Consider the following 26,965-nt stretch of genomic DNA (forward strand, 5'->3'; position numbering starts at 1 on the left):
GTGGACGTGGTAGAGCAGGGGGACTGGCCTGAGCCGGCGAGCAGCAGCTCCCTCAGGGCGAGCCAGGTCTCAGGCTGCAGCCTCCTGTTTCCCACCCGGGACAGAATCTATGACCTTAAGCTTTTCGGGAACAGTCCCTTGGGCTTATATGTCAGAGCTGAAAGCCTGGAATTTCCCCCCTTTTCCTTTGCTTTGGAAGTGGGAGAGTGCTGGCGGGAGCTGAGCTCCTGGGTCCATTTTTACAGAGCGGGTAACTGAGGCCGCGACTGCTGGAGGGAGGCAGACCAGAGCTCAGGTCCTGTGCCTCTTGGAATCGTGTGACTTTCAGCTGTTCTTCCAGAGTTGAGCAGCTCCTCCCCTGGGTTTTCTGGCCCCGTTGGTCTTGGGCAGACACATACACACACACCTTGACGTTTTCTCCTCTCCACCTGAACCAGGTCTGGCCTCTGAGGAGTGTGGAGCTGCTCTCTTCCACTCATGCATCACGTCAGGCCTGTGACTATCACTTGGCCTCTCGGGAACTCAGTCCCTGCAAGGTGGGTCCATGCCGCCCCACATGAAGACAAGGGCCAGCTGCTCCTTCTCCCAGGTCTCCCTGCATCCATTCGTCCACCTTCTAGGCCACGGCTCCCTGTAGGCAGAAGGCTCATGTGCCAAGTGGCTCTGGGCGGAGCAAAGGCTGGTCATTCCTGGGCGTGCCTTGGGGGCAGCAAAGCTGGCCACTGTGGAGACCCTGCAGCCACCCCACCCACCACAGAGCTTTCCATGGACTGTGGGGAGTGGGCCAGTGTCAGGTCTGGGGACACCATCTCCACCTCGGCTCACCTGAGCCAGCCGGGCGACTGCGTACTCACCTGGAGAGTGCCCAAGGACAGCAAGAAAAATGAGGGACTTTCAGGGGCAGCTGTGTTTTCTGACTCAGTCATAATGCCCCTAAAAATCCTTATTGTTCTTGCAGTGCGCATCGGGCAGCGGCCGCCAACCCGCCCCGCACCCACCTGGCCGCTCTGGGACGGGAAGTGCTTCCCGGGGTCCCATTGGGATGTCTTCCCCCATCCTCCTGAAGTGAGAGTCACTGGGGACTTGCTGTTGATGAAAACAATTTCATTGGGCCAATGCATCGATTTGCATATATTTTTGTAATTTCTTTTTTGGTGGAGGATTGATGAGGGCTGGGCATCAAGATGTTCCTGTGCGGAACAGAGCCCAGGAGAATGCAGGGTCTCCTTGGTTTGTGTACGGTGAAGGTCCGGAAGTGCAGGTGCAGGGTGGCCTCAGGGCCAGTTAAGGCAAGGGCAGCAGTGCTGGGCTGGCCAGGGCGCCCCATCTTTCCTGAGGAGCTGGAACGGTTTAGGGGCACCTGGGCAGAAACTTGCGCAGTGTTTGAAAATAGAAGGCGCATCAGTCCACTCTCTGAGACCCAGTAAGCTGGCCATTTTGCAAATAGAGTGGATTCAAGGTCTTCCCCCTGCTGTGACCCTGGAGCTTGCTTTCTCTACCCCTATTTCACCTTCTGGGGCGCCTCCATGCTCAGCAGGTGCCCCTACCTTTTCCAGCCCCACCCCACACATATTTTAGCTGAGCCAAGGGCTTATCTTGGGGGAATTTGGGGTTTCTGGGGGATTGTCAAGAAGCAGAAGTACCAGTCTGTGACATGCCCCCCCCTTTCCCCCCAATCCACAAGAACATCAGCAAATCCCACAGCAACAGTCTTCCTCTTTACTGAGGCTGGGCAGGTGGCCTCCCTGTGGACGGACAGATGGGGGAGGTGAACAGGTGGCAGGCAAGACGGCCTGCTCCCCCTGCCCACCCTGGGTTCCATCCACCTCACGGGGCAGCAGGGGAAATTCATCCTCAAGATATCTCTAAGGTTCCCAGGTGCCGACTCGTAAGCTCTCATCGCTCCAGAAGACGGCCACTGCGTGTGGCATTGGCAGGACCCTGACCACCCTGCTGTGCCAGCTGTGCCTCCACACCAGCTGTCCCAGAGACAGTGTTGAAGGGGCTGGGTTTGCTCAGAAGCCTCAGCATTCCTCCCAGGGGAAGGGACAGCTCCTCCCTCCGAGGGGAGAGAGGGGGTAATGGTGACCCTTCTTGCAGAGTGGAGCTCTCATGAAATGAGACTCTCACAATCTGCAATGGACACAGAGCAATGCAACACGTTCCATCATCCTTCATCAGCTAAGTATTTGCTGACTTCAAATCATCCGTCCCCGCTGGGGTCCCTTTGCCCTGCCCTTCCGGCCCCCCAAACCTCCTTGTTCCTGAGCGTGTGCCTCATTCTTTACCCCAAAACATTTGCAGAAGAAAGTACAGCAATCTTTTCAAGAAGGCAATACATCAAAAATAAGACTGATTACTCTTTTTTCCCCAATTATAAAAGAATTGTCTTCCACTCTAGAGCATTTCAAAAATACAAAAGGATGAAAAGGCTTCTAAATGCTGGTACCTAGAGATAATGTCTGCTAATGAAAGAGATCCTTCCAGCATTTTCCCTATGCATGTACACCCCCACCCAGTTAGCAGGATTGGGGCTTTTAAAAGGGGCGAGGCTCAAAACCCATTTGAGCAATGGCCCTGTGCCCTCGGGAGCCAGAAAGTCTGTTTTCTTTTTGCCAAGTGGGATGTGCCGCGGACCACGGCCGCTCGCCTCCAGCCAGCAAGCTCAGCGACCTCGCGGGGTGTTGGAGCAGCCCTGGGTCTCTCTCAACCAAGATGATGAAGTTGTCAGGAGGATGCTAGCCATGTGGCCTCTATCCTGGTTGATTGGTTTCTAAGTGGGCTGCTGTGCTGCTTCTCGACCCCCGTCACATGTAAGAGTCACTTGGAGAGCATTAAAAAGAAGTCAGTGCCTGGGCCCCACCCAAGACCAGTTGAGTCTGAATTGCTGGGGGTTGGGGGGCGCCCAGGGACTGGTATCTTTGTTTTTGTTTTTCTCATGTTCCTCGGCTGACTAATTAAGCAGCCAGAGAACGATCCGGCTCCATGCCCCCACGTTAGAGAAGAACGAGATTTCCTCCAGCTCTGCCTTCAGAGCCTCATCGAGGAGATGTGACCACTGGCAGCTGGCAGACTTTCACTTCCCTTATTTTCTCTTCTGCTCAGTCATCCTTCAGTCCTTGTTTTACAGACGGAGGACCGGGGCTCGGTAGGTCAGGAGACTTACCAGAGGACGCACAGCGAGGATGTATGGAGCTGGGGTTTAGATCTGCAGCTTCTGACTCCTAGCCCAGTGCTCCTTCAGTGATGATTGCTATTTATAATTAGCATATAGAGATAGAACAAGCATATCACAGTACTTACTAATACTTAAGCATTTGGTCATTGCAGTGTCCTGAGGTAGGCGCGTACTGCTGTCTCATGGAGGGGGTGTCCGCTCCTCCAGGAGGCTGGGTTATCATCCCTTAGTCTCCTCGATACTGAGTTGTACAGCTGGCCCCCCTCGCCCCCCAGCTTGCTCCCGCTCAGCCTGCTGTGCTGCCATGGATCCCAGCTCTGGGCAGGGCAGTCTCCAGCCCCATTTTCAGAACATGCAAGAGGCGTGGCCCAGGTCACACAGTTGGTGGGTGGCAGAGGTGTCCAGGAAGGAGCACACCCCTGCCTGGGGCTTACTCATCTGGCCATGCCCAGGACCAGTGCCTACAAGGTCAGGACCCCTCCTAGGGGTGCCTGGGTCTCCAGAAGGCTGTCCCTGCCCTTCCCTCTTTGCTACAGAGCTTGACGCCAGGAGCCTGGCCCGAGGGCCACCGGGCAGGCTGCCAGTGCAGGGAACTAACGGGCAGGCACGTTGTCAGCTCCAGGGAGCAGTCGGCTGTTTCTGGGCTCGTCTGCGGAACTGGAGGGCAGCCTGCCTTGGTCATGATGGGAGCTGGGAGCAGAGAACGCCACTTTGCTGGAGCCCCGTGGCTCTGGGCCAGGCCCACAGGCTCCCTTTGGCAGAGGGGGCCTGAGCCTCGGCCACGCCTTCCCTTGCTGGGCCTCAGCTCCCTCCTCCCTCAGTCTGGCTCTCAACCTGCTCCCCACCCAGCTCTGCAGCCGAGTACACACTGCGCGACGACGTCCTGCTCACCTGTTTCCCAGAAAGCAGGGTGGCTGGGCCGGCAGACTCAGCCGGCACCTTGGTGGGAAATGGGGCAGTGGGCCTCGGCTCAGGCATTCCCTGGGGAGCTGGGCTGGGAGATTGCTCTAGGCTGCTAGTTAAGCTGAGTTATTTCTGACCCAGGTAAGCCAGGGCTATGGGGCTGAGGCGAGAGCCTTGAGCTGGAATCTGCAAGGAGCAGGGGGGTGGCAACAAGTCTTTGCCCAGGCATCTGATCAAGGACAGTCACTTAGCTGGGGGCCTTGGGTAAAGCAACCCCCCCCCCCCCCCCACCGTGAGCCTGTTGCCCTGTTTGTTTCTTGGGCATAATAGTGCGCTATAGCAATGTGCCTACTTTCTAGGCTTATTCTGAATATAGATATGAAATTGTCACTCCCTTTCCCTCCCCTTCCAGGAGGACACGGAGAACTCTGGGTGGTGTATGGTGGGAGAAGATGCTCAGTTAATGCTAGTTGCACCGTGCAGTTCAGGAAGCGAGGTTTCAGTCCCAGCGGTGCCTTCCATCTTTGATCCTACAAAGACAACCTTTCCTTCAGTCTCCTCTCAGGCCCTCCCGCCCTGGCCGGACCCTGTTGGGATGGTCATTCTGGACTGAGAAGCTGCATTCCTCTGTGGTCTGGTCTGGCCTGCTGAGGCCAGGAGCCCACAGAGGCATCCTTCCCCTCCTCAAGGTTCATCCTGCAAGTCTGGACACTGTCAGCTCCGAGGCGTTCCCTCTGGGCCCGGGCCAGAGGAGCTGCTCGGAGCTCCTCCCTCCCCCGCCAGCCTCCTTGGGGTCCAGACAGCTCGGCACAGGCAGGGCTTTCTGTTTGGCTTGGCTGGTGGGGAAGAGATTAGCACTTGCTTTCTGTTTTGACTCTTGTATCTAACAGGCAAAGCCTGTGACACCGCAGAAAAGCAGCCTTGGACCTTGAACGAGTGTGGGGCCCGTCCCTGATGGCCTGGCCACTGTGGAGGCGTCTGGAGGTAGGAACAGGTGACAATATCACTTCTTGGCTATGGGGAAAGATGTGATGGCCATCTGTCAGCTTTCCCTGCCCAGCTTCTGTGGCCCTTCTGATAATGCCTTTCTTTTCCTTCAGGGGACCACCCCCTCCAGCCCCGCTATAGAAGCAGGCATGCAGCCTATGCTGGACACTAAGATTCCCCCTTGGGACTTTGCAACAATTATGGAGAAAGAGGCATTCGCATTTTGTGGGAGTTGCCAGGTTGATAGGATATAAGCTTGCAACTGCTGGTGGCCATCCAGTTTTCCACTTGAGGACGAAGCCAGCAAAGAGGAAAGAGAGCTGAGACATGGAGAGAATATGTTGTCCAGACATCAGCAAGCCCCTGGATCCAGCCATGCCTGAAGCTAGATGCACCCCTTGGACTAACCTGATTATATGAGCCAATGTGTTTCTTTTTTTCCAAAAACTATCCAGAGTTGGATTTCTGTCATAGGAAAAGTCTTAATAAAGGCAATGTTTCTTTGGTCTCATTTTAAAAAATCAAGTATACTTTACGTGCCATAAAAATCCACCCATTTTAAGTGTCCAACTAATAAGTTTTGTCAAATGTGCACACCCTTGTAACTACAACCACAATCGAGATGTAGAACATTTCAGGTCCCCTCATTCCCCTTTATGGTCAGTTCCCCCAACCCCAGACAGCCACTAACCTGCCTTTGTTCTAGAATTCTAGAATTCATTTTGCCTTTTCTAGAATTTCCTATAAATATTATCACATAGTGTGAACTGCTTTGCGTCTGGCATCCTTTTTGCGATTCATCCATGTCGTTGCATGCATCAGCAGGTTGTTCCCTTCTGTTGCTGAGCAGTGTTCCATTACATGGATGTACCACGGCTTGTTTATCCGTTTATCAGATGATGGACATTTGGGCTGTTTCCAGATGTTTGGCTGTCACAAATAAAGCTACTTTCAACATTCACGTACAAGTCTCCATGTGGGCATGTTTCGATTTTTGTGACTAGACGTCAGTCCCATTTTACAGTTGAGGAAACTGAGGCTCAGAGAGGTAGAAGGACTTGTCCAAGGTCACATGGCTGCTGGATCCTGTGGTTTGCACAGGGAACACAAGAAGGGGCAGTTATGTAGCTGGAGGAATGGAGCTTGGTGGAATGGAGGAATGGTGTTTGGGTGTTCCTTAAGGGGCCTCTGGGGCTGCTTGAGAAGGGAGTGCCTGGGACCCTGGTGCCCAAGAACCTTGTTGCTGGGAGGGACTATCAAGGTGAGCTGCTGCCACTGTCCTCATGTTTTCACCCCCTGGACCGATGTCATTTGTTTTTCCCCTGTAGATTCCACTGTTTGAGAGATTATATCTACTAAACAGGCTGCATTCATGAAGCCAGTGTCTACTTCACCAGATGTATTCCTCAAATATGTAAAGACTATCCAGGGGCCAGCCCGGTGACATAGTGGTTAAGTTTGCAAACTCCACTCTGGTGGTGCAGGGTTTGTGGGTTTGGATCCTGGGTGTGGACCTACACACCGCTCATCGAGCTATGCTGTGGGGGCATCCCACACACAAAACAGACGAAGATTGCCGCAGATATTAGCTCAGTAAAAATCTTTCTCAAGCAAAAAGAGGAAGATTGGCAACAGAGGTTAGCTCTGGGCCAGTCTTCCTTACCAAAAAAGAAAGACATATCCAGAACTATCTGAGCTGACAGTCACTGTAAGCAGACCCATATGAAGACATGGAGAGGAAAAACGGATTCCTTTTTTTTTTTTTTTTGGCAAGGGACCAACAAATTATGGAGCCATTGCAGAAGTTCAGAGGATGTCAAGTTGGTAACCCCCAATTTAGTCCAGCCTCTCGTTTCACAGATGCTTCAGCACGTCTCCTTGTTGGTTTTCTCTCTGCTCAGGTCAGCCCTTGGAGGTCAAGGAGAGTGTTTCCCTGATGTTCGTGCTGTGAATTCAATGTGGGTCATCTCTCTTGGGACTCGGAGTCACCACCGCCCCCCACCCCCACCGCCCCGGGCCCAACTCTGCTGAAGCCAGGTGCACCCCTGGGCCTTCCAGCTTTGCGAGCCGATACATCCTTTCCTTCAGCTGCAGGCTGGCTCAGCTGAGAGTCCTGGCCAGTACAGCTTAGCCAGGCCGGCACCCTTAGTGAAGCCTTCCCTGGGGACCCCCAGGCAAAACCAACTGAGAGCGAGTCAGGCTCCCTTCCTGGGGGCCAGGCACCGCTAAGCGCCTTAGGTGCGTTATCTCAGATCTTCTCAACAACCCAAGGGCAGGTACTGCTATCCCCATTTTACTGCCAGGGAAACTGAGGCATGGAGAAATCAAGTCACAGAGCTGCGATGTGGGTGTGTCAGATGCAGCTTGTGCTCCTCTACAGACTCTCTCAGCTTCCCCGTCCACCAGACGCCTGGCCGCTGGCTGTGCGTCAGCCACAGCCGTGGGTCCCCACAGTTCCACAGCTGAAGCTGACCAGCTGCCTTTCCAGAGCCTGGCCTCTCCCAGACCTCAGCTCAGGGAAGGGGCTGGAAAACGCAACCCAGGGGCGTGGAGGGAGGGAGTTGGGGACAGACTTCGAGCAGTGGGAGACGAGATGGGAGGGTGAATTCCTCCTTCCGTTCGTTCGAGGCACCTTTCCCCCGGGGTTTGTCGTAAAGCAGTGGCCGTGTGGTCACACATCATCCGGCACTGCCTGCCATCCTTCCTTACCTCCCTCTTCCCGCCCTGGAATTCCTCCTCCAAGTTAACGCGGCAGCCTTGATCACCTGCCTGTGTTTTCTAGGGAACACGGGCAGCCTGGATCCTGGGTCTGCGCTACGCTGCTGCAGCGAGGCTTGGACAAAAGGGTGGATGCGTTCCATGCCATTGCCATGGGGACGAGGGAGTGGATGGGATGGTGCCAAATTCATCAGATGACTCCCCTTTATCTCCCCCTCCATTCACTAGATCTAATCTGTGAAATCCTCTCTGACTTCCGGCCATATTGCAGAGAACCGTGGCCTCCCCCGCTAACCTGTCTGTGCTAACCCGTCTGTCCGGTACTAAAGAAGCCCCTCCCTGATCCTCCGCTTGGTAGGGATGTGCCGCTGGCAAGGCACTCGGCCTCTTGGCGCCAGCTTCCCCATCTGTAAAATGGGGATGAGGATGGTCTCGCCACGGAAGACTGTTGGGATGCGTCACTGACAGTAGCTTGGTGCCTGGCGCCTGGGAGCCGTCGGGGGCATTGTGGAGGCTGCCCTGCTCCCTTGGAAAACCACCCCTCCCCCATTCTCAGCCTCGGTCCCTACTGAGTACATGAGGTTGTCCCCCACCGCACCTTGTTCCCATGCCTGCCACCAGACCCGGGCCAATCGGCACAGCCCAATATTGACCACAAGTACCGGCTCAGTCCTAGGCACAAGACCTGAGTCCAACTGGTCCCTCTAACAGTGCCCTGACGTTTCCCGAATAAGGAAAGAGGTGCTTGCTCTTTGCTGAGATCCTTAGCCTGGAGCTATCAGAGGCCATTTTTCACTCGTCGGCCACTTGAGAATGAAGTCAGTGGCATGAAGGCAGAGGACAGCAGAGCTAAGAGATGGAGCAGGACACAGTCCTGCTGATGTCTTCGGAGCTCCTGGATCCAGCCATGCCAGAAGCTAGTTAACCCCTGCTATTTTTAGGAATTAATACATAAACCAAAATTTTCCTTTTTACTTGCTTAAGCCAGTTCCAGTTGAGTTTCTCTTACTTAAAACTGAAATTGTCTTGACTAAGATATAGTAGTTTCTCTATAAATGATCACTGCTGTTAGTGCAATTAATATTGTTATTATAAACACATTACCAGGAAGACGCAGCCCTGGGGAGGCACAGGCCAGTTCCCCCAGGGGCCACGGCTGCTCTCCACACACCTCACCCCGGATATCAGCCCTGAGGCCGAGGGATTCATGTCTGCTGCTGTATCCCAGGTGCTCAGTGTCTGCCTCAGCGGAGGTGATGAATAGACATCAGTGGAAGGAGCAAATGAATAGGCCCACTGCCTTCTGCCCAATGCCTGGGGACATATTTTGCCCTCTCTGTTTGTCCTTGGCTGACATCTGAACCCACTGTGGTATCTGCCAGGAGTCTGTCTTGGCAAACTGTTCTCTTGTTCTCACAGTGTCCTTTCTAGAGCCTCGTTCATCCCTCTATCTGTTCATGTATCCAGTTTAAAACATCTGTGTTAGGAATGTCCATTATAGATCCTATCTTAGGCCACTTATAGAAATGAACTCCAAATGAATTAGACTTACATGGAAGACCGGAACCCATAAAACTCCTAGAAGGAAATGGGGAAACGCTCCTTGACATGGGCCTTGGCAATGACTTTTTGATTTGATAACTAAAGCACAAGTGACAAAATCAAAAATAAGCAAGTGAGACCATATCAAACTAAAAAGCTGCACCGCAAAAGAAACCACCAACAAAGTGACAAGACAACCTACAGAATGGGGGAAAAAATTTGCAAATCATTTGTCTGATAAGGGGTTAGAACTCATACCATTCAATAGCAAAAAATAAAAAATAATAATAAACAAAGGGCAAAGGATCTGAATAGACATTTTCCTAATGAAAATACATGAATGGCTGACAGGTACATGAAAAGGTGCTCAGCATCACTAGTCATTAGGGAAGTGCACTTCAAAACCACACTGAGATATCCCCTCGTACCTGTTAGGATGATTATCATCAAAAAGATGAGATAACAAATGCCAGGGAGGATGTGGAGAAAGGGAACCCTTGTGCACTGTTGGTGGGATTGTAAATTGGTACAGCCACTATGGAAAACAGTATGGAGGATCCTCAAAGAATTAAAAATAGAACTATAATATGGGGCTGGCCTGGTGGTGCAGCGGTTAAGTTCGCACATTCCGCTTTGGCGGCCCGGGGTTCGCCAGTTCGGATCCCAGGTGCAGACCTACACATCGCTTGGCAAGCCATGCTGTGGCAGGCGTCCCACATGTAAAGTAGAGGAAGATGGGCACGGATGTTAGCTCAGAGCCAATCTTCCTCAACAAAAAGAGGAGGATTGGCAGCAGATGTTAGCTCAAGGCTAATCTTCCTCAAAAAAAACAAATAACTGTAATATGATCTAGCAATTCCACTTCTGGGAATATATCCGAAGGAAATGAAAACTATATCAAAGAGATAGCTGCACCCCCATGTTCATAGCAGCATTATTTACAATAGCCAAGACATGGCAACAACTTAAGTGTCCACTGATGGATGAGTGGGTAAAGAAGGTGTGGCATATACATTGGAATATTCTTCAGCCATAAAAAACAAGGAAATCCCGCCATTTGCAACAACATAGGTGGACCTCGAGGGCATTATGATAAATGAAATAAGTCAGACAGAGAAAGACAAATACTGTGTGATGTCACCTAGATGTGAAATCTAAAAAATAAGAAAAAGAAAAACCAGAGAGATCAGATTTGTGATTAGCACAGGTACGGGGTGGAGAGAAGGGGGAATTGAATGAAGGTGGTCAAAGGTACAAACTCCCAGTTAGGAAATAAATAAGTCCTAGGCATGTAATGTACAACAGGGTGAGCATGGTTAACACTGCCGTATGGTGTATTTGAAAGTTAGGAGAGTAAGCAGGTCCTGGGAGTTCTCATCACAAGGAAGAAAACATTTTTTTCTGTTTTTTTTTTTTCGCACCTCTATGAGATGGTAGATGTTAACTAAACTTATTGTGGTAATCATTTCACAATAGATATAAGTCACACCATTATGCTGTGCACTTTAAACCTATCCAGTGCTGTATGTTAATTATATCTCGATAAAACTGAGGGCAACAAAGTGTCCATTATGCTAGGTACTAGGGGAAGGTGCAAAAACGCCTTCAGGGAGCTTCTGTTCCAGAGGGGATGTAAGTTGACAATTTTGGTACAGATAGGTTATTTTAGGCGTTTGGGTAATTTTCTGGTATTCTTTTACAGACTATAATCAAACAGCTCTAAGGAATATATTTTGGTTTTAAGCTAAATTGGAACTCCTCAGTTTATCTATCTTTAAAGAGAAGTTGGCAATGTGCCTCCCATCTCCTCTGCCGGTTCACAACCCACCTGTCAGCTGTAAGTTCTTTTTACATTGTTCCTCTTAGTGACATTCACAGTCTCTTCTGCTCCACCGTCAAGTCTGTACCGCTTTGTCCACGGGTTGACTCAGAATAGATCAAGAGCCATGAAACAGCATTCCAGGACTATAATTGTTAAATACTGTTTGCTGTAAAGAGCCCTTTTCGCTGAAGCTGGTTGGATTTGGGTTTGTGTTGCTCGTGGCCAATGTGTCCCGACTCACACACCTACGTGCTGTTGAGTCGGCTGAGATGTAGCCACACGCCGGCTGGGACGCAGCTCCTCCAGGGCCGGCTTTCCGGGCCTGTGACCTGTGCCATCACACGGGGCCTGTGCTCAGAAGGGCCCTGCACGTGGCCCCACAATTATGTGGCGAGTCCTGAGCTCGTCGCCTTGCTGAGAGAGGCCTGAGCTTTCTGAGGAACCCTCTCCTCGGGCACTTGGGGGGCACGGCAGGTGCCTCGGCAGGTCTAGAAGGTGCCGTGCACAATAAAGTGAGATGCCACGCACCTGAGCGCTGGCTTCACACTCCCCACTTTGGGAGGCGGGGCTGGGCTTCTCCCAGTTCCTCCTCATGAAAGGGCTGGAAGGTTGGCGAACCCTGGGCCCCAGGAGGTGGGATTATCCCCACCTTACAGAGACCCCCCAGGGCTGCATGACCTGACCAAAGCCCTGCTGCTTAGAGATGGCAGGTCCTAGCTTCAACTCTGGGTCTCTGACTCCCGGTCGCAAACCGTCTCTGCTCCATAGCGCTGCCTCCAGACCAGGGCTGTGCATGACGTGGCAGACCTGGGTTGAGTTCTAGGCCTGCTCCTAATTTGCTGACTGTCCTTTGGTGAGGGAATTACCCTCTCTGGACCACTTACCCCAGAGTTCACTGAGGGAGAGGATAAACTTTGAAAGTCCCTTTCAAACAGAGTCACTACATAACCGAATAATAGAAAATGATGACTTTCTTCTGTTGACAGCTTCCAGCTAATAAAGGCAAAAGGAATGAAAGTGAATACCAAGTTGCAGTCCCTAACAAATTAATTGCTTGAATGACAGCGAACATCACAAGAAAGAGAAAATAAGACACCGTGTACCACCTGATGGAAGTTCTCAACCTTGACGTAGTCTTGCCAAAAAAAAAAAAAATCAAACTTGAATCTGATCAAGCCCCTGCTTCCAACTACCAATCTCCAGGACAGAGGACAGAAGAGCACATTTGACGACACCACAGGGCCGCAACCAGCACAGTCCAGATGGAGCCAAACGCACAAGGCAAACTCATTTCTTCCAGTGAATAAATAACAAAACAAGACAGTAGACCAAAAGAGACTCAAAAGGCATACTGACCGATTGCCATGTGTAGACCTTATCCGGGTCAAAATTTAAATAAACTATAAAAAGACAATTATGGGTCTGTTGGAAATTTGAACATTGACCCTTTGATACTATTATGAATTACTATTCATTCTTTGGTGTGCTGATGGTGTTGTGATGATGGTTTAGTTTGTTTGTTTGTAAGGAAGAGTCCTTTTAGAGTGCACACTGATGGATTTATGTCTGAAATGACATCATGCCTGGGATCTGCTTCAAAATAATACAGAAGGAGGGATGTGGATGGGGGCTGGTCCAGATGAGGCAAAATGGGCCATGGGTTGTTGACCGTCGCAGCTGAGTGATAGGGGTATGGGGGTTTGTTATATTATTGTCTCTGTTTTTGTGTGTAATTTTCAGTTTTTAAAAAGTCCATCAGCCCATTGTAGGAGTCTCTGGTGGCCCCGGCAGAGGGGGGAGACGCAGGGGAAGGATGGCCAGGCCTTCTCGGAGCAGGGCTGGGGGCTGGTTTAGGGAACATCAGGTCTTGCCTCTCTCTCTCCACCTCCCATGCCAGGCTGGGCCCTGGAGCATTGCGGTCCCTAGTGTCCAGGCTCAGATCAGAAGGGTGGCTTTCCTTGTGTTTAGATGAGCTCACGGAGCCGGGGGCTGTAACTGTAGAACTCTGGTCCCGGCTCGCAACCCCAGCGAGCTCTCCCCTCCCCGGGGGATGCTAGGCCCACACTACAGGAACATCCTCAGCCAGGTCAGGCCATCTGGCCGCCAGCATGGGCGAGAGAAGGTGCAGCAGCTGGTAGGAGCTGCCGGGCATTCCCAGACACATTTCCCATGACATCCCTGGTGCTGGAGTGTGGCCGGGCCAGGACCTGAAGGGTCAGAGGGCCCCTCTCAGGCCCACCACCCAGGAGCATTCCCCCAAGGGACTAGGTACCAACCACCTTGGTGCTCAATTTGCTGCATGACCTTGACAAGATGCTTCCCTCCCTGGGCCTTGGCTTCTCCCTCCCGCAGGAGGTGGCTTGGTGTTTCTCAGTGGGCTGCTGTGGACCCTCGGGGATGGACAGTTCTTCCTAGTGAACATTCCTGGCCCCATGCCGATTAACTGCCAGCAGCTGTCCCTGTCAGTGTGCCAACCAAAAAATGCCCAACACATTTCCAACCACCCCTGGGTTGCAAACTACCATGGGTCTCTAAGGACCTTGCCAAGGCCATAGTCCTGCGCATCTGTGTTTCTGGAGAACTCAGCACACATTGGGGAAGAGAAGGGCAGGAATTGTTAACATGGCTCACCATCTTGCAAAGAGATGATATTTGGATGGGTCTTGAAGTGTAACTACGAGTTTGCAAGGTGAGCAATGTATGCGGATTGGGCGAGGGTGGAAGGGTCAGCCTGTGCGCGGCACGGAGCGTGAAAGAGCGTGGAGTGTTTGGAGAAGTGTGGAAGTTCCCTGTGGTCCCGAGCTTTGTCCTGTGCCCAAACACCATGCAGTGGAGATGGGAACCTGTTGTGGACAACAGGCAATGAGACAGGATTTGCAAATGGGGGAGGAGCAGGTTTTCCCACCACGGTCCCTCTGAACTGAGAAATCACCGGCCGCCCGCATGAGAAGCTGGAGAATAGGTCACTCTTCTTAGGAAGAATCATGGGTCAAAACTGCAGAGAAGGCAGGTCTGCAGCTGGGGTTTCTTGCCCCGGGGACACCCAGATGGTAGAGAGATTTGGGGGTGATGGGGAGGGCGGGGGCTGCTCAAGCTCTCAAATAACTGAAGAGGTCTGTGTGTGAGTGAATGAAAGTGTGTGTGTGTGTATGTGTGAGTGTGTGAATGCATGTGCAAGGTGAATGACTGGGGGTAGGCGAGTGAGTGTACAAGTGAGTGTGCGTGCCCCCGAGCAGAAAGGCTGTTCATTCATTTGTTCATCTGACAAGCATGTACCGGGTACACAAAAGTGGACACACACTCAGCTGGCCCTTGTCCTCATGGAGCAGAGAATCTAGTGCATCTGGTGCAGGAGAGAAATAAACAAGAAAACAGAGCCGAACACACTCCGTAAATCACATTGGGACCCAGGCTGTAAAGGAGACGAGGGTGGGAGACAGAGAGTGTGGAGGGGCGGGGAGGAACCTTCGGGATGGGGTGGTCAGGCAGACGTCTCAGAGCGGGTAGCGCATGAGCGGAGACGGTACCGTGGGCATGTGCTGGGCTTGGGCCACCGAGAGCTCCCCTTCCTGGCAGGCCTTTGACTTCTTTGCGAGGGAAATCACCTCTTCCCCACTGGATGGAGCTGCCACTCTCCCTCCAGCCAACCCCAGCCCCAGGGCACACATGGGATCCCATCCCAGCCAGTCAGAGTCTCCTTCTCTCTGGCTCTTGGGCAGAGTGACAAAGGGTTTGAGACCCCCGCTGCCTCCTGCCACACGTTCCTGCCCCAGGGCCACGCCTGCCATTCCTCTCGCTTGGCCCTCCAGAGCAGCCTTGGGTCTTGCCTGCGTGCAGGCCCGTTTTCCAGCCTTCCCTTCGACTCCGAGCTCAGGTGGGTGTGTCTGTGCCTCTGTGGGTTTGGTTTTGGCTTTGAAATTAGCAGAGGCAGAATAAGAGTGCCAGGGGAACAGAGGCGGCTCGTGGGGACTCCCCTTCCCGTCGTGCTCACAGAAGGGGGTGCAGAGGCTGCTGTGGTTCCCGGAGCTGGGTGCTCTACCTGGCACACACCCGTGCACACGCACACACACTCACTCATGAGCCAGCCCGAGCACCGAGCCCCGGCAGGCGTCACAGGGAGGAAATGCCAGCCGCGTTTCTTTAAGCCTCTTTCGGCCTCCCCAGGGACTCTCTGCCGCCCCAACGCTTCCTCTGAGGCCGTGTCAGTGGTACAGGCCTGGTCCGCCCCGGGCGGGCCTCCGGCAGGGGCTGTGACTCAGGGCTCAGTCAGGCAGAGGCAGGATGTCAGCGCCATTCACTGGACCACGAGGAATCTCACTCTTCTATTTATAGGCAGCCCAACTGCTGGCCCAGCCTGGCGGGAGGAAGTGGCCACTGCTGCCGGCGAGTCAGGGGAGTGGAAGCTGCAAGTCCAGAACCAGGATGGGACTGAGGTCTCACCATCCCCCCCCCCCCCCCAACCACTGCCTGCCTCGGGGGGGTTTCCAGACTAGCAGTGAACTGGACTAGCTCTCCCACTCTAGAACGGTCCAGGCTGGGACAGGCCAGGACAATGAGCCCAGAGCCTGCATGACCCATGTGCTGAGTAACAGGAGGTGGTGGACACCAGGTGGCTTGGCCCATCATGCACCTGGAAGGGTGAGCAGGGTGGGAAGAGGTTGGGTGATGGTAGCCCCCAGGGGCCTGGCATCCTAGAGTCTGGCCCCGGATAACTCACCCAGTTCTTCCCCTATTGGGCTCCCAACTTGCTTCATCTGTCAAAGACTCCTGCTCCCACCTACCCATCTTGCCCCATGGCCAGGATGGCTCCTTGTTCTTAGGAAGTTAAGATTCGATACATACTGTGAGCCAGGCCCTGTCACATATGTTCCCTCGTTTAGTCTCATAAGGTCTGCCACATAGGGATCAGTAAGCCCATTCAAGAGAAGCCAAAACTGAGGCTGGCTTTGAGTGTGTGCATAAACGTGTACTCTGTGTACAAGTGTGTAAAACGGGAGCTACAGTATCCTGTCGTACGGGTGCTTTGAGGAGTGAATGAGATTACATTGCCACTGTTATTTGTCACCATCTCTTTGTGGAGCACCCATCCATCCATATGGGTTACTTTGTCCTCGACTGAGATTTCATCTCTGATCAGACTGAAGCATTGTGATGTTTGTCTCCTGCACTAGGCAAGGTGGGAGAGAGTCTGGCTCCCCCTGTCACTCCAGCCCCTAGCCTGGGGCTTGGGACATGGGCTCTGTGACTCTCAAAACACAAGAAGGGCCACTGCTTCTGGAGGGACTGGGAGCCAGGCCGGGAGTTGCAGGCTCTCGGTCCTCTTGTCCTTCTGGTGGGAACCAATTTCCTGAATAGGACACTCTTCCAACTGAGCCTGCTGGGGCCACTGCAGAGGGAACCAGCCGAGGGCTGCAGTGGATATTGCAAATCTGCCTTCATCATCAGAGAACGTGCAAGGAGCCCTCACACAGCTTCCCTGTATTCCACAGGCCGCCTCCCCACCCTTGATTCCTCCCTGAGGCCTAAATATGACCCTTCTCCAGGGCTGCCATGACCCCATGCTGGTCCACCATGTCTGTCCCCTGCCTGCCTGGCCCGTCCTCATTGACCTGATGCACACCGCACCCTGAGGGCTCGAAGTGGCTAGGAAGGGCTGGTTCTGACAGGCTCCCTGAGGCTGAGGAGGACTAAGTGTGAAGGGAAAAGGGCCCCCAGCGGTGAAGACCTTGGGGAGGGGAGGTCAGCCTTCAAGGGTGAAGAAGAAGGGCTGAGTCGTGGAGTCTGGGGGTGGGGCAGGTAGGAAATGAGAGGCTGGACAGAAGAGGTGGGTCAGGCTAAGCTTTCTTCTGAGCACAAAGCTGGAGCCAGTGAAGGGTTCCAGGCAGGATGCTGTTTAGAAAGCTCCCTCTGGCCCTGGGGTGAAGGGGTGGAGGAGTCAAGCTGGCGGCAGGCAGGAGCGTGAATTAGCGCCACCTCAGCCTTCCTGGTGAGAGACGACGTGGATGAACTGGGAAGGGGAAGGGGGGAAAATGGAGAGCTCGGAGAGAGCTCCGATGTGGCATTGTCCGGCCTCGACACCCTCCCCCAGAACCCCCGCCCCCCACTGATGAGGGTTGGGGTGACCAGGTGCAGAGAGGAGGTGCCCCTGGTGCGGCCAGTGTCTGGGCCCTGAGAGACCCTGCGAGCTGCGCCAGCTGGATGGGTGCAGAAATGACATCATTTTCGTGTACTTAACACAAGGTAAACAGGGGTGGAAAAACCCAAGTACTCATTATCTAACTTGGTAGCTGACTGCTGGCTCCTTAACAACCGGTTTCCTGGGATTCTGCCGTCCTCAAGCAGAGCCGAGCCCCAGCTGAGTCGGGCCGAGCCTCGGGGCTTCCCCTCCCTGCGCACAGAGGGTGACCCTGGTGCCCTTGCCCGGCCTCTTCCTCTGAGTCATTCCCTGCATGCTCATGGAGCTCCGCCTGCCGAAGGCCAGGCACCACGGTGGAGAGCAAAAGCCAGCGTGGTTGGGGTATTTGATTCAGGTGACCAGGTGGGCTGGAGACCCCAGGAATACAAGGAGGAAGTGGGGGGGCTGGCAGGGAGGAGGTCCTAAGCATTCAAGCATGAGCCGGATGAATCTTAGAACGCCCCTTGGAGCTCATCCACTCTGACCCTTGAGTCTACAGATAGGTAAACTGAGGCCCAGAGAAGTGAAATGATGCATCTAGGTCGTATCCTGGGAGAGAACCCGGCTGGGGGGTGGACGCTAAACCCAGGTGTTCCAAGCTCGGTGGGTCTTTTGGACAAAGACGCTGAGAAACTGGCTGACTCAAGAATAGAAAGAAAAAAGAATCTGAGCATATAGTGCGGCCTCCCCTTCCAGTCACCACCCAGGCCGGCGCACAGGCTCTCAAGGAGCTCAAAGACGTAGAGAGAAATCTCTTCTTGCTGGGTGTGTCCCAAGTGCCTTCCTTTTGTCCCCAAAACCCTGGTAGATTTTATTCTTTGCCTTAAACGTCAACACCCTTTTTCTGATGTCAGCTGAGTAAAACAGACAGCATGGCGAAAAGCTGGAGAACCAGCCCTATGACTTCGGACAGATCCTTCGCTCCCCTTGAGCCTTGGTTTCGCCATTTGTGTCGAATCCTAAGCGTCCCTAAGCTTCGCTGAGCTGTGAGTTGGAATAACCACTTAACGTTAATGCCCAAAGCCTGCTGACTCCAGGCCCCCACTGCTACTCCTTCAGATCTTTCTGAGAGCCCCACGGAGACGTCCCACCTGCCCTCGGGTTATGTGCTGGGCTTAATAGTGGCCCCCAGGGACACCCATACCCCAATCCCCAGAACCTGTCAATATGTGACCTCGCACGGCAAAGAGACTCTGCAGATGTGATCAGATTGAGGACCTTGAGACGGGGAGTTTCTCTTGGCTCGTCAGGATGGACCCAATGCAATCATGAGGGTCCTCATAAGAGGGGGCAGAGGGGCAGAGGGGGCAGAAAAGAGGATGCAAGAGAAGGCAGAGGTCAGAGCGATCCAGGAAGGGGCCGGGAGCCAAGGGATGCGTGCAGCCTCTAGAAGCTGGAAAAGGCCAGCAAACGGATTCACCTCCAGAAGGAATGCGGCCCACCAACACCTTGGTTTTAGGACTCCTGACCTCCAGAACCCCAGGAAAATAAATGTGCGTCATTTTAAGCTACTAAGTTTATGATACTTTGTTACAGCAGTGACAGGGAACTAGCACAAGTTAGGACAGATGGCCACTCACTCTCATCCCAGACCACTGCCTGGCCTCCTCTGCCCCTTCTGCTGGGCCACTGCCATGTCCTTGGTGACCCCAAGACAGCTACCTCTGCCGGCCGCAGTCTCCACATGGGCATTGCCGAGGGGACCCCCAGTCTGGAGGTCTCTGCCTGTTCATGGCAGCAAAAAAATTTGCCATCTTTAAGGAACAGCAGTGCCTTGTTCCTCTTCCAGGTCCTGGGTGTCACACACATGCACACTTTCTCTCCCCTGAGCACAGACGCACCTGCAGGCTAGAGCAGCCGCCACATCACGCATGGGCCCATCCTCACCAGCATCCCCAGGCCCGTTTCTGAGTGGGGCTCCCTGTGGTGGACGCCCTTCACCTCTTCATGAATGCTCAGGGACCCTCATTCTCCACCCAGCCTGCCTTCTCCAAGGTGGCCAGACCTATGAATGACCCCAGCTGTGGATGTGGTTCAAGGTTTCTGTGTTTCTTCCTGAGGCTCCTCAGCCCCTCCATAAATCAGCTGAACCACATAGATACATGGCAGGGTCGGGGGGTGGCAGGCAGCAAACTCCACGTGCCGTGGACCAGCCAGGGACCAGCTTAAATTAGGGCACAATGTAACCGTCCCACATGGCCTCTGAATGGGGTGTATCGGTCAGGTGGGTTCACGGTTTATGCACCCACCATGCCTGCCAGCTCATGTTCTGGGCTGGACCCCCTGACATTGACGTCCTCCAGGCCCTTCCCACCCCCAGGTCCGTCCCCTACCTCCCCTTCATTGGCACTGATAAGCCCCATCCCACATTCCAGTTTAGCAGTTTCTTTCTGGAGAAACCATTGACAACAGTCAGTTATGCAGGATTTTGGGAGCACCTTCCTTTGAAAGACTTTTTATTTATTTATTTATTTTTTCTGCTTTTTCTCCCCAAGTTCCCCCAGTACATAGTTGTATATTTTAGTTGTGGGTCCTTCTAGTTGTGGGATGCCACCTCAGCGTGGCCTGACAAGCGGTGCTATGTCCACACCCAGGATCCGAACCAGCAAAACCCTGGACTGCTGAAGCGGAGCATGCGGACTTAACCACTCGGCCACGGGGCTGGCCCCCCTTTCATTTAATTATGCAAGTGACATATGTTCCCTGAAGAAAAAAAGGTTAAGAAAAATACCCAGTTAAGCAAAAAGTCCATCGATAGATGAATGGACAAAGAAGACGCGGTATATACATATAGCGGAATATTATTCAGCCTTAAAAAAGAAGGAAATCTTGCCATTTGCGACAATATGGACGGACCTTAGGGGATTGTGCTAAGTGAGATAAGCCAGACAAAGACAAATGCTCTATGATCTCACCTATATTTGGAATCTAAACAAACAAACAAACCCCACCAAATTCATAGAAAAAGACATCAGATTTGTGGTACCAGAGGCGGGGGTGGGGGAATTGGATGAAAGTGGTCAAAAGGTACAAACCCTCAGTCATGAGATGAATAAGCAGCGGGGATGTGACGTGCAGCTTGATGACCAGCATTAACACTGCCATACGGTCTGTTTGAAAGTGGTTGGGAGAGCAGATCCTGAGAGTTCTCCTCACAAAGAAAAAAACGTCTTTTTCTTTTCCTTTTTTTGTACTTATAAGAAACGAGGGATGTTAACTAACTTTATTGTGGTAACGATTTTACAGTATATGTACATCAAGTCATTATGATGTACACCTTAAACTTATACAGTGCCATATGTCAATTTTATCTCAATGAAACTGGAAAAAAAAATAGAGCAAGGTAGGGGCTGGCCCGGATCCCAGGTGCGGACCTACACACCACTTATCAAGCCATGCTGTGGCAGACGTCCCGCATATAAAATAGAGGAGGATGGGCACAGATGTTAGCTCAGGGCCAGTCTTCCTCAGCAAAAAGAGGAGGATTGGTGGCAGATGTTAGCTCAGGGCTAATCTTCCTCAAAAAAAAAAAAAAAAGAGCAAGGTAGAAATATTCAGCCTGTTTGGATAGCAGGAAAAAAAGAAGCAAATAAAAATGATCTCTATGGGGCTGGCCCGGTGGTGCAGCAATTCAGTCCGCACGTTCCGCTTTGGTGGTCCGGGGTTCTCTGGTTCAGATCCCAGGTGTGGACCTATGCATTCCTTGTCAAGCCATGCTGTGGCAGGCGTCCCACATAGAAAGTAGAGGATGATGGGCACGGATGTTAGCTCAGGCCCAGTCTTCCTCAGCAAAAGGAGGAGGATTGGTGGCAGATGTTAGCTCAGGGCTAATATTCCTCAAAAAAAAATTTTTCTCTAATCTCACTATATAGACATAATTCACTGCCAAAGTTTGGGAGTGTATCTGCTATGTGTGTCTCACTTCTCGCTACTGGAATATTGTTTACTTATTTTAACACACCACAATCATATCCTACATGCTACTCCAACACAGGCTTTTTTCTCACTCAGTGATGAACTGCTTTCTGTGTCTACACATATGTCCACATCTCTGTTTTTCACGGTTGTGTGGTATTGCCTACGTGAATGCGTAGTATTGGATTAAGCCTGTTGGACAATTACGTTGTTGCCAGTTTTTCAAAACGGTAAACAATGTTGCCTTGTAAATACTTCTTGGCCCACTTACTCAGCTATTTGGGGAGAGTAAGTCCCTAGAGGTGAAGTCACTGGGTCAGAGGGTGTGCACATTTTTAAGGCTTTCGGTGCGTATTTGTGGCCTGTTCTTAACTCCAGACTCATTTCTTTCATGCCCTTCATTTACCATCCATTTCAGCATGAGCTCAAGGACAAATAAATTTAGGTGGTGAATCTGCTATTTGTAATTCTCCAGGTTACTTCTCTCCATTAATATGTATGATTGAAAAAAATGACTCAGGTTCCCATTTTTAAAATGCCAAGCGTCTTCTCACCCTGGTGTTCCAGCGCGCCTGGCCCTTCCTGGTCCTATTGGGCATTGGGTTAAACGCTGTTTTTCCCTTCTCGAGTGAAAAGTTCCCAGATTAAGTCAAAGATAGCGTAATTTCTCTGAACCTCAGTTTACTCATCTGTAAAATGGAGATAATAATAGTACTTTGAAGGATTTTCACGTGGGTGGAAGGAACCCAGCTCAGTATCTGACACATGGTGAAACCTCAGTACATTAGCTTCACCCCAGCCCCCTCGAGGCGAGGTGGCGTGTGATGGGGGCTCCTGGCCCACATGTTGGCACCGGACACTTGGCTCCTCCTGGGCCCAGCTCCCAGCAGTTCCTACCCACATTTCCAGCCACCCAAGGCTACTCGTCTCGCTCAAGAGCAACCCTCGGATTTACTCCACCTCTTTGAGAGCCCTTGAGCTCGCACAAGGACAACCGAACAAGAGAACAGAACATTAGAGAAAATTGCTTGTCTAAAATAGACAAATAATTTCCATTTCATCCTTACCTCTGTGTTCCGCTTTATCTGTCTCCTTGCCGTCTCTTTTTCTACATAAGCTAGGCACTAGGGTGATAGTCTTATAAATTCCCGAGATGGATTATGTAATAATCTAGACTAGAAACTTAAAAAGAAAGGCATCCTCGTGGTAAATGGACAGAAGTCTCACAACTGTTTAAAGAGACAAGGCCCAGATCACTCCTTGCCTGCCGACGCTCAGTAGCTGACTGACCTCATTCTTGAGTTTTCCAAAGACAGTCCCGGCTGAGCCTCATCAGAGCTGCATGGCCCAACTTCCCAGAGGACCAGAACCGTCTGGGATGCTGATGAAAATGCAGATGACTGGGCCCCAGGCCAGACCTTCTGAAGCAGATTTTCTAGGGGAGAGATCTGTATATTTCTACGTTATACATTTAATAAGTGGCCACAGGTAATTCTTAACATCAGAAAAATACAGTCAACACTGTTAGAGAAAACTTCAGTAATTTTCAACCTCCGCTGCAAATTAGAGTCTCCCGGGGACCTTTAAAAGCCTGATGTGCAGTTAAATCAGAATCCCGATTGTCTTGAACCATGCGCAGGGGCCGGTGGGAAGACCTCTGACTACACATGGACCAAGACTCCAAGGTTCCAGCACTGCCTTTGCCACTAACTCAATGGGTAGTCTCGCTGGCCCCCCATTCTACACACGCAAAAGGAAGGACATGGGGTAGCTCAGTGGGAAATGCTTTCTGTCATGCGTGTCTGTCTGATTGATTGGAAATGGCTGCCTGGCTCACAACATTGAGAAAGATGCTGGGGTTGGGAGTGGGCTAAACAAGGAATAGTGTCTTAATCGATTAATGATGTCTGCCCTGGATGCAGTTGAGAGGGTGTTGGCTTGTGTGTCAAGGGTCTGCTATCTCTGGACTAGATCATCTTTAAGGTTCCCTCTAAGCCTCAGTGACTCAATAATAACGAGAATGGCACCAAATTTGTTGTGATGAACAATTGAGAGAATCTACGCAAATAATACCTTGCAACCTGTAAAGTGCTTTACAGATGTTAGTTATTATAATAGTAGTTATTATTTTAATTCTAGGATGCTACTTCTTCCATACTTTTTTTTTTCTGCTTTATCTCCCCAAATCCCCCCAGCACATAGTTGTATATTTTAGTTGTGGGTCCTTCTAGTTGTGGCATGTGGGATGCCACCTCAACGTGGCCTGATGAGCAGCACCATGTCCGCACCCAGGATCCGAACCAGTGAAACCCTGGGCCGCTGCAGCAGAGAGCACGAACTTAACCACTCGGCCACAGGGCTGGCCCCTCTTCCATACTTTTTAAGGCAGAGTCACGAGCAGCAAGCGGCCTGCCCGGGGCAGAGTCGGGTGGGCTGTCTGGGTCAGAATACGCTATTGGATTGGGAATCACATAGATTCTAGGAATGGATAATTGATGCATTAGGGGTTTAAAAGCGAGAACTCTGTTTTCAACCTAACTGAGAAGTGAAATGTTAGAGGGACGGTAATAAATGAGGTTCTAGATTCCGGGGAACCTCTCTGCCCTAACCAGAGCCTACTGGACATACAGTCTTTTTACTCTCAGGCAGGATCATACTTAAGGACAGCACCCACCTCTCCACCCACCCCTCTACCTACCCACTTGTGCATCTGCCCATTTATCTATCCATCCACATTTATTGAGTATTTACCATGTACCAGGAATATTCTAGAATCTAAGACACAGTTGGGTCTGCTATGTTGCACAACTCTAGGGAGCAGGATTCACGTAGATGTTCACACAAGTATCACAGAGATAGAAATTTGCATAGATCCAATGGACACGGAGGTGAACAAGACAGACAAGGTCTCTGCTGGCATGGGTCTTTCATTCTCGAGGGGGGACAGACAATAAACAAGCGAACAAAATGAACAAGCAAGATCATTTCAAATAGTGGTAAGTTCTAAGAAGAAACCAAGACAATGGGGATGATATAGACAGTGACAGATGGGGACAAGGTGAGTGCCTATTTTGGATAAGATGGCCAGGAAAGGCAACATTTGAATAAAGATCTGAATGACAAGAAGTAGCTTATCATATGAAATTCTAAGTCTAGAGCATATCAGGCAGAGGGAACAGCAAGTGCAAAGGCCCTGAGGCAGGAACAATTCAAGGAACCAAAAGAATGCCAGTGTGGCTAGAGCTTGATGTGTGAAGGGGACAGTGGTAAGAGATGAATGAATTTTTTGGTTTAAGCAGGTAAGTGACTGGTTGATGCCTTTTATTGAGATGAAGATGACTGAGGGAGAAACAGATGGGCAGGGAAGTGAATCAAGAGATCTGTTTGGGCCATATTACCCTTGAGGTGCATATTAGACATTCAAGTGGGGATATCAGGTAGGCCATTAGATTTAGTAGGTTGGACCTCAGAGGTCAGGACAGAGGTGAGGATTTGGGAATTGTGAGAGATATGGGGATTGCTTGTCCAATATCCATACCCCTTTTCATGATAACTGCGCTAATTTATGTTCCTGTGACCATGTCTCCCATGTGCTTGGAGGAATAAGTCCGCCCCTGCACCAGGAACGGGACACAGAGCTCTAGCTTAAGCCAATGATACAGCCCACCCTCTGGCCATGTAACTGGTTCTGGATTGGGCATTTGACCCTATTCGAGGCAGTGAAACTAAAGAAGGCAAGTGTTAGGGTTTTCTGGCTCTTTCAAGAGCCCTCTGGAAGAAACTTCGTCTCTCTCCCTGAACATGAAGAATCTGGACGTTGTTGGCAGCCATCTTGGAACCATGAAGGGGAGCCAGGATGATGGCAAGATTGAGACAACAGAAGGCAGAGCAGAAGGACATGGGGAGAAAAGGGTAAAAGTCCTGACGTTAAGTACCTGAAGCCTTAGAGTTTTGTAAGACAGGACATTCGCCCCATCACCTAGGCCGGGTGGAGTTGAGATCTCTGTTACTTGCTGATGAACACAACCCAGGGGACACTGGCCATGGGGCTGGATGCCATCTCCTAGGGAGGGAGTGTAGACGGACCAGGAACGGGTGGACCTGGAGGCAGGATACTGAAAGTTTTACAAAAAAGGGTGGGGGGTGGGGTGCGGTGGTGAGGGCTGTGATCTCTGAATGCAGAAATCCCAGAAGTTTTCCCGTGAATGGCCTAGATCACGCCTTCTGGGGAAGAAGTGAATGCACCGGAAAAAACACAGGCCTCTGTGCCAGAGAAGCTGGATAGGAGCGACCTCTGCCATTTGCCATCTGTGTGAGTTTTGGCAACTCATTTAACCCCTGTGAGCCTCAGCTCCCTCCCCTGAGAAGGAGGTGATAACACCCCCATCAAAGGGTCGTGTGAAGGTCTCTGGTGTGAAGACCGTGCCTGGCTCTGGCAGTAGACACTTTCAGACCCTCCCTCTTGCCTTCTCCTTCGTGGCATCAGCTGCTGTCTCTCAAGGCATGATGAGGGATGCTGAGCCATTTTATCACCAAACTAAAATTTTTAAGTCTTCCCGTAAATGACTGTCTCCAGAGAACCAGTTGACAACCAGGCACATTTGTTCCTCCTTTTCATGCATCTATCACATTTCAGCATGAAAATAGATGCTCTAATGAGGAGAGAAAGAAACATCAGCTCCAGTCTGGTGGCTGCTAAGTGATGACTCATGTGGGACCGGAAAGAAAGGCTGCTTCTAACCGGGGTCACCCAGGTGGGGCAACGCCCCATCCCGAGAGGTCCCTGAGTGCAGCCCCAAAAGTGGGAAACACACAGAGCTTTTCTGGAATGGGAACGTAACTATTGGAGACAGGCAGTCCCAGGAGGCCAGGATGCTGGTTAGGGACAGGTGAAGGCTCCCTAACCTCCCTCCAAAGGGTAGACAGCGAGGTCCGCCCAGGCCGTTGCCACGCCTGTTTTCTACCATGGGAACGTGTCCTGGCTGGGTCCAAGATCCACCCCTGCTACTTAATAGTTCTATGGCATGGGCAAGTTGTTCAACGCCCCTGCACTTCTGTTCTTTCCTCTGTAAAACCTAGAATCGGGAGTGTGATGTCTGTTCCAGGCGTGTTCATAGATCATTGGCAGGAATGCAAAAACGGTATAACTCCTATTGGGGAGAATTTGGTAGTATCTGGTAAAATTACACATGTAGTCACCCTTTGACCCAGCAATCCCGCTCCTATGAATCTATCCCAAAACTACAATGGCGGAAATACAAAATGTGTATGCATGAAGCTGTCTGTTGCAGCAGGACTGGTGGTAGTAAAAGGCTGGAAACAACCCAAATATCTGTCAGCTGGGGGCTAGTTGAATAAACTACAGCCCATTCACACAATGGAGTTCTGTGCAGCTGCTAAAAGGAGTGAGGACTATCCTTATAGACTGTTTTGGGGTTATCTCCTGGAAACAATGTAAAGTGGAGAAAGTAAGGGAGAGAAAAGTATGTTTAGTATACAGCCGTTTATCCAAGAAAGGAGGGAGAGCATGCACACGTGCGTGCGTGCAAACACATATACATGCAGTTTTTCAATTGGGACAATAACCCAACATTTTTTGGAATGGTTACCTGCAAGGAGAGGTAGAAGGGCAAAGAAAGAGCCTAGATTTCTCTGCACGTGGTTCACATTACCATTTCCTCTACTTTTGTGTATGTTTGAAATCTTCCAAAATGCAATATATTTT

The sequence above is a fragment of the Equus quagga genome, chromosome 11 (assembly GCF_021613505.1).
Source record: "Equus quagga isolate Etosha38 chromosome 11, UCLA_HA_Equagga_1.0, whole genome shotgun sequence".
NCBI classification, from domain to species: domain Eukaryota; kingdom Metazoa; phylum Chordata; class Mammalia; order Perissodactyla; family Equidae; genus Equus; species Equus quagga.